This window comes from Lepidothrix coronata, unplaced genomic scaffold (genome assembly GCF_001604755.1).
Source record: "Lepidothrix coronata isolate B3197 unplaced genomic scaffold, Lepidothrix_coronata-1.0 Scaffold36, whole genome shotgun sequence".
Lineage (NCBI taxonomy): Eukaryota > Metazoa > Chordata > Aves > Passeriformes > Pipridae > Lepidothrix > Lepidothrix coronata.
In genome coordinates, this window is record NW_016690216.1 from 5397969 (window position 1) to 5405830 (window position 7862).

The window sequence follows — 7862 nt, forward strand, 5'->3', positions numbered from 1 at the left end:
GGTGAGGTAGGATAAGCAAGTTGCTCTTGTGTGGGCTATGTATAGCATGTATAAAACACAGACATGTAGCAGTTGTTTTAAAAATTTTCTCACAATATTTATATCAAGGAATACGCTATTACTTTTATGACAGTGATGGGTAATGAAAAGATCAACATTTCTTTTGGGGAAAAAATAAAGAAGGAAAAAGAAGGCCTAGTACACTGAATATCTAGCTTTTCATGACTACTTTGAAAATGGTATATCTGCAGCATTTATACTCTGGAATTTCGAGCATTTTACACGAGTCAGAAGAGTTTTCTCAGTAGTTGCATCATAGTAGTTGTGCATTATATGCAGGTTAATTGTAGGTACCCTCATGTCAAGAAAAATATTTCATATCACTTCTTGTAAATCCATGCTCCGTCTGATATAAATATATCTTGAAAAGTAACTGAAGCTTGCTGGACAAGTATTTTTTTTTTCCTAAATGCTATGCTATGTCATATAGTCTATCAGATTCACTTCCTTTGTTAAGAGTATGAATCTTTCCCCATAGTGACATATGCAGCCAGTTGCACTGGAGGACCTTCTGCCTGTTGTATATGATTACATTTGTTCTTCTAGGTCCCTCATTGCAATTTGGGTTTGCTGACACTAGGTACAATTATAGCCTCATTTGGGAGTGAAATAATATTTTCTGGCTAAACATCTAAGGGAGCTGTAGAACGACAAAATTAACTTGGTGTTTTTTGTTGAGTTTCTTAGGGCTTTTTGTCCTCGTGTGTGTTCCCTAAAAACCTGTGCATGCAGAAAAGAACATTTTTATGGAGACAAGCTTTCATAAGATGAAGTCAGCATTTTTGTACCTCTTTGTTAGTTATCCTGCTTGCTACTCAGGACCTTATATGACAGACGGAAAAAAAGTTATCAGGAATATTTATGATGTAGATGTTGGTTTTTAGTATAATCAAAATTATATTTGTTGTATCTACCATCTATTTCCAGGACAGTAGTTTCTGTATATCAAGAGAGTCCAGGTAACGTGAGCTATTTTGGGGTCCCTGTATCACAGAGTGGATTAAGTAATACTGTAACATCTTTGACTTGGTTGCAGCCCATGTACCATCTATTCAAGTCTGGACATCTAAATTTAACTACATTACATGTGGAATGTCTGTCAGTGTTGGGAATGTCAGTAGGTAGCCATATATTCTGGACATTGGGGAGCTGATATCTCAGCATATGGGCTTAATTTAAACAGACACTCAAGTAACTGTGTTTTACATTTACAAACAGCCAGTACCTGAGAACAGTCTCCTGTACAGGGAATCCTTGTAAAAGTGACAGGAAGCTGTACTGTACAAGTCATCCTTATTTTGCTCCATTAAAAAGTCATCACTTTCTAATGGAAACCACATGGTGCTATGTTTGTTTTTGTTATCTTATGCACATAAAAGAACTGCAATATGTCCTGACAAATGTGAATATCTTCTGCTATTATATCTGACAACCAAAAGAAGAGAGAGTGTCTTTAGTAAACTTAATCATATAGAATCATTGAATGACAGGATTACAGGAAAATTCAACTTGGAGGGCACCTCAGAAGGTCTCTGGTCCAACCTACTGCTCAAAACAGGCTCAGTTATGACCTCAGTGAATTGTGCAGGGCTTTGCTCATCCTAGTATAACCAGTTCCAGTGCTTGATCTCCTGATGCAGACTCTCCATTCTAAAGCCGCCTAGTTCCAAGTAATGTCTGCTGTCTTTCTTCTTCTGACCATCCACTATGGCAAAAATCCTGACTCCATCTTAATAACTCACTCCTAGTTATCGAAAGGCTGCTGTGAGGTATCTCCAAAGCCATCCCTTCTCCAGGTGTAACAAGCCTGCATTTGTCAGCTTGTCCTTACAGGTCAAGAACTCCAGGTCCCTGACAACGACCTACAGATGAACTCATTTCTGTTGATCTTGGTATTTTTTACGCTGAAGAACTCAGAATAAGATAGATTTCATGAGTGCTGAGTAAAGGCTGATAATAATTCCTCTCAGTCTTCTGCCTTTTTTGCTACTTGAGTGGTGCTGGCTTATGTTCAACTTACCAAAAGTTGCAGGTTGTTTGCAGCTGAGATGCTCCTCAAGAAGCCTATTCCCAGCCTTGATCCGTGCAAGGGGTTTTTCCTTCCTAGATGTAGGACTTGACCTTTGCCCTTGTAGAATATCATCAGGTTCCTGTCTGTCTACTCCTTCAGCACTGAATAGCAGCTGTACTCTCAACTCTACTGGCTTGTCTCCTCAGTTTGGTGTCATCTAGAAACTTCATGGGATTGCACTGTGTTGCTTTCTCTGTGTTCTTGATTAAGATACTAAAGAGGGGAGGTCCCAGCACAGAATCTTGTGCTGCTGCACTGTTTACTGGTCTTCAGTTAGATGATGACCCACTAATCATTACCCTATTAACCCCAAAATTCAGCCAACTTTTATACATCTAGCTGTACATCTATCCATATCACAACTCAGATATTCTGGGAGGCAGTGTTGAAAGCTTTGCTAAAGTTCATCCTTGTTATTATACAAGGATTGCTTAAGGGACTTGCAAAACATCTTTGCTGCACCTTTAATCACAACTATGAAAACAGAAACTATTTTTAAACAAAAATTTAGAATTTGACAGCTCACAGTTTGTTATTTAAAATGGACACTGAAGACTAATGGCGAATGTGGAAGAGTTCTGAAGGAGATAAGCAGACAGAATAAATGACTGAAGGAAAAAAGCCTTGGAGTCTGAAAAATATAAATAATTTAAATACTTTTAAAATATTTTGAATTCATGCTGGTGGGATTCATCTCTAAATTCACGTCTAAATTTGGGAGTCTATCTGGAGTTATCAACATACGAGGAATGTGTTTGTGCTCCCATGAACAGACAAAATATTTAATGGAATTTAGACTGATTTTTTCATCATTCTTAACAAACGCTTTGGTGAACTGAAAAACTAGAAGTTCAGAGCATTTCACTTTAGTTTACTGCCTAGGTCTCTAGTGGGTATGAAGCTTAGACATCTAACGGGTCAGTACTTATGTGAGAAGTATAAACTAAAAAGCATATAAAAATTAGTGATTAAAAACATTTCCCTAAGATTAAAGTACATAATTTAGGAATAGTATTTTAGTCGTGCAGAATGTAAAGTATTTTGATATTGACACACTTGTCAGTGTGCTGAAAACATGATTGTGTGCATTGCCCAAAAAAAAGGATACTTCATTATCTCTTCCGTATTCTTCCAGGTGTTTGTTTCCTTGTTTAGTTTACCAGCTTTTGAGTTTCCATTTGATTAAATGCTGTAATACACAACACACCAACATAAGAGTGGATAACACTTGGCCAGATGTTTCAGCATTGATGAAATGCTAAACATTATTGATTTGTTGTATTTTAAAATGATTTGGAGACTATATTTGCCAAAAAGATTTTATTATAACCAACTAATTTTCAATGTTAATAACACAATAATTAAAGATCCATATGACTGCTGGGCATGATTTGTTAGCTTATGATTCCTGTAAAAATGGTGGTTCCCCAAGCCACATTAGAAAGATGAAAGATTGCATGAATCAAAGATTCATAAACGTAGTTATGGAGTGTCATCAGAAAATTAAGGACAGAATAAAAGATTATCTGTGATGGTTCAGAAGAAAAAGCAATGAAAGGAAGGGCAAACAGGACTATATCATATTCATCACTTGTAGTTAGGTGATGTGGGCATATCTTTGCATCTGCTTCACTGCAGTAAAATACATACTGGACCATTACATGGAAAATATAATATAAAACATATAATATAGAATATATATAGGGTATTTTTCTGAGTACTTTTATTTGTATCACATGAGCAAATAATTGTTGTTTTGCCCACAGTTGGAAGCAAAAAATTTTTTCTGTGTATGTGTATAAAATATGTGTGTTTTTATAAAGCTGTAGTATTTTAAGTGAGATAAATCTTCCTTTATTTACACTCACTCATTTTCAGAATCACAACATACCTGATAAACTGCAAATGTCCTAAAATAATTTTCATACTTCTACAAAATTTATTTACTGTTTTCTTTCTGTCTTATAAAGATGAGAGACACTCCTAAAACCAGATTTTTTTCATGTTCATACTAAAAACTTGAACACGTGCCTTCAGTTTGCTACTTCTGATTGCTTATATTGAAATTTAAAAAAAAAAAGAAAATCCATAAAATTCCTGAATAACACATCCTAAACTTCTGACAAAAGTGAGTTAATAGATTAACATTTATTATAAATACTTAATATTGTCGTTTATGTTATTTTACTGGAGTTTGGCTTGTACTCTTACCCTGTGTTTTTATGGTATGGTTTGTTTGCTTTATATTATTTTTTTACTGTAATTAATGTCATATTCCTTTACTGAGCTGTCTTTTTCTTCATAAAAGAAAATTTCAAAGTTGTATCTCTAAGGTGAATGCTGAAACATTGTTGTAGAGAGAAATTACGGTATATTTAGTTGCAATCAATTTTTTCTTATTTTTAACTAACGTATTATATAAAGATAACAAAATATGCCTTGCAAAAGTAGAATACGAACAAAACCTGATGATGATCATAAATTAGGAGCTGAACTAAGAAAGAGGACCTAAGTTTAAAGTACAAATTGGACAAAGAAGAACTGATATAATGAAAATATGTAAGGTTATCAACAAGAAACATAATGTATGTAAAACATATTTTCTTAAAAGATATTCTGTAACTGTGGTCTATTGACTCTGCACATATTAATTTTCCAGACCTCATTCTTCTTTTAATACAGTCATTTTCCAGAACTAACTTGCCATCTAAGTTCTGTTGGCTTTTCTTTATTCCTTAGTTCCAGTCAGGAGTATTTCTTGTTTATCTGAGCATGTGATTGTTGTTAATCACAGCAAGGGTTATCAGCATATGTGCGTTTGCTAGATTCTTCAAGTTTTTTTACCAAGGGCTCTATCTTTTTTAAGTTGTATACATTCACTAACAAATTTCTTCACTGCTTGAGTTTCACTAAATTTGTACATTGAAGTCCTAATAGCTGCTTTGTATCTATTTTCAAAAGCCTTTAAACCACTGAAATTTTCTGATACAAGTTGTCAGATTTGTTTCAGTGGCATTTTGGCCTAACCAGGCAAAGAGATGGAAAATCTATAATTAACATTATATCTGAGTGTGTGCTGCATTGTTTTCTAATAATGCTTGGATGCCTACTTTATCTTTTTCCCTTTTCAAGAGAGAAAAGAGGGTGAAATATCATCTCTATTACCCAAAGACAGGATTAGCCAATTAGGCATACACGAATCTCTGTGAACAGATGGGATGCATCTCAAGGTGCTGATGTAGCTGACTGATATCATTGCAAGGTTGTTGTCAAACCTCTTCAGAAGGTCGTGAATTTTAGAGGAGGTTCTCAATAACTGGGAAAAAAAATAAAAATGTCAGACTCATCATCAAAAACAGCAAGAAGATCCAGGAAACTATGAGCTGGTCTACCTAACCTCAGTGACTGGATAAGTGATGGAATAAATCCTCTTGGAAGCCATTTCAGAGATGTGAAGAACAAAATGGTATTTGGGAGCAGCCAACATAGATTTAGCATGCACAAATCATGGCAGACCACCTTTATATGATGAGATGAGTGCTGCTGCTGTGGACAAAAGGGAGGGGCAGTGGATGGTGTATGCTTTGACTTTAACAAGGCCTTTTACACACTCTTATAAAGTCTCCTTATTATCAAACTGGTGACATATACGCTGGATAAATGGAAAATGAGTTAGATGGAAAATTGATTGGACTGCCAAGCTCAAAGAACTATGATAAGTGGTGTAAAATTTATCTGGGGGTCAGTAGCAAGTGGCATCCTTCAGGGATCAGTACTGGGACTGTTCAGTGTCTGTCTACATTAATGGTCTCGATATTGGGACACAATGCATTCTCAGCAAGTTTGCACATGGTACCAAATTTGGAGAAGCAGTTAATACACTGGAGGACTGTTGTACAGAAGGACCTGGTCAGGCTGGAGAAAGGCATTAACAGGAACGTCAACACAAGCGTCAAGTCCTATGCCAAGAGAGGAGTAAGCTCATGCAACAGCAGAGGCTTGTGGCAGGCCAACTGGCAGAAAAAAGAGCTTTGAAAAGTTGATGGACAACAAGTTGAATGCTATTAAGCAGCAAGAAAGTCAGCTACATACTGAGCATTGTTATCAAGAATGTGGTCAGTAGTTTCAGGGGCATGATCCTTTCCCCCTTGTTTGGCACTTCTGAGAGTGCATTTTAGTGCTGTGTCTGGTTCTGGGCTCCCCATTTCAAAAAAGACATTAGCATACTCAAGTGAGTCAAGTGGAGGGTGAGCAAGATGGCCAAGTGTGAGAGGCTGGACTGTTAGTGGTTGAAACAATCAGCAGGGTGCTTTGCTGGCAATGCACAAAGTAACCGCCTGGGTGCAGATGGGGTGTACACCCACCACCAAGGGTGTTGAACAAGATCAGGGAAGAGACTGATAAGATGCAAATCCTACAAGGTGGAATAATGCTTTTTATTATGCCCAAGTCCTTACACAAGTGGCTCAGCTATGAAAACTCCCCTCCAGGAAGTACCAGGACATTCTCATGTATTCATACTTTCTGATGAGGCATAATTGGCAGCTGTAATGTCTCAGAAGGTGTTATGAACCATCAAAGATTCATGAAGTGTCCCATGATCCAAAGTGTTATATCATTCAGTGTATCTGGACATTCCTTCTGAGCCTGAGCATAATATTAACGCACTGGGCTTTCTGGATCCCTTTCCCCCCATGGCGTGGGGTGACCCAGTTCTAGTTCCATTTCCATCTGAGGAACCATTTCCGATGGCTTGAGGTGGATAGGGAAAGGGAACTCCAGCACCAGGGGTTTCTTCAGGCCCTGAGCCTGGAGGGGAGAGGTGCCCTCCCCTCCTTCCACCCACGTGGTCTCATGGCAGGCACAGAGACAGCACACCCGCGTGGAGAGGAGGCAAGAGAGAGTTTATTGTTGGGGATGTTACATTTATAGGGTTAGGAGGATTCACAGAGTAACCAATTACAGGTTGCAGGAAGGGGTTAACAACCAATAGGAAGGGGTTAAAAGGGGCCAATGAGAACACCTCAGGATATCTTCTCAGGACATTCCTGCATGGGATAACACTTGTCATGGGAGGTGTTGGGAAGAAGAAGCATGTGTTTGCAAAGAGACCACAAAAAGCCATTTTAAGACATGTTTAAACAACAGTTTTCCCATATAATACAGGTTTACTGCTACAGGGCTTTGTGTTTCTTGGGCTTCCCCACCGCCCAATGGATCAAAACTACAACCATCACTTCAGTAAAGACTGCTACCATTGCTTTGACCAAAGGACATCAAAATTACAACAATCAAGTCTTGGTGCTGGACTCACAGGTGGGGACTACATACCTTTCTGCTCTTACCCTTTCTTTCTCTCCCCTTATACATTTTCTGAAGTGTTACTTTTTTGCTTTTAAATTGCTATATTATTATAAATAATAATCAAAATGGCTACATATCTGCTTTCCATTCCAACCAAATTGTTCTAAAATAAACCCTATATATATATATATATATATATATTTACAAACACTGATCATTCAGTGTTGTTTCACTCTAATCCATCCCAAGGAATCTATTAACTAGTGCCTGGGTTGCCCTCGCCTCCAGAGGTGGGTCATAACACCAAGAAGCTGGAAGGCGTGATGGATGAGGACAGGCTGAGGAAATGAGGTTTGTTTTGCCTTAAAAAGAGAAATCTCAAGGGGGTCCTTGTTTCTGTCTGCAAGCTGAATGGATGGAGCCGTGC

At 37.6% G+C, this 7862-nt stretch overlaps 1 long non-coding RNA gene across 1 annotated transcript in view; it reads left to right on the forward strand.

The window, feature by feature from the left end:
* The window catches only part of LOC108496101, a 34648-nt gene extending 27053 nt beyond the window's left edge, over positions 1–7595 (forward strand). The window contains exon 4 of the long non-coding RNA XR_001874319.1: positions 7298–7595. This is a non-coding gene — a long non-coding RNA (uncharacterized LOC108496101). The remainder of the gene's footprint in view (positions 1–7297) is intronic.
* Positions 7596–7862: the final 267 nt, after the last annotated feature.